This window comes from Phaethon lepturus, unplaced genomic scaffold, assembly GCF_000687285.1.
Source record: "Phaethon lepturus isolate BGI_N335 unplaced genomic scaffold, ASM68728v1 scaffold49416, whole genome shotgun sequence".
Taxonomy (NCBI): Eukaryota; Metazoa; Chordata; class Aves; order Phaethontiformes; family Phaethontidae; genus Phaethon; species Phaethon lepturus.
Genome location: NW_010549334.1, coordinates 9,427 through 9,725, shown reverse-complemented (window position 1 = coordinate 9,725; position 299 = coordinate 9,427).

The window sequence follows — 299 nt, the reverse complement described above, 5'->3', positions numbered from 1 at the left end:
GCAGGGCAGGCCGCAGCGCGGTCGGTGGTTAGAAATGAAGGAGCTGGAGGACTGAAGAGGGATTTCAGACGAAAACAGAGACCCAGAACTGGCTGCTTCTGCTGAGGGACTTGGAAGGACCCCGGGGTCCAGCGTGGGACCTGTGGCCTGGGGGCACGGAGTAACATTGACATCGATGGGACCTGGACACTTGGACAGCAGGACAGGGAAGACTAAAACGCAGGAGAAAGCAGCAGCTGTAGTTCCTGAGCTAGGCAAGGTTTGGGGCATTTAGTCGTCCCTCGGCTGGGGTTTGGTAC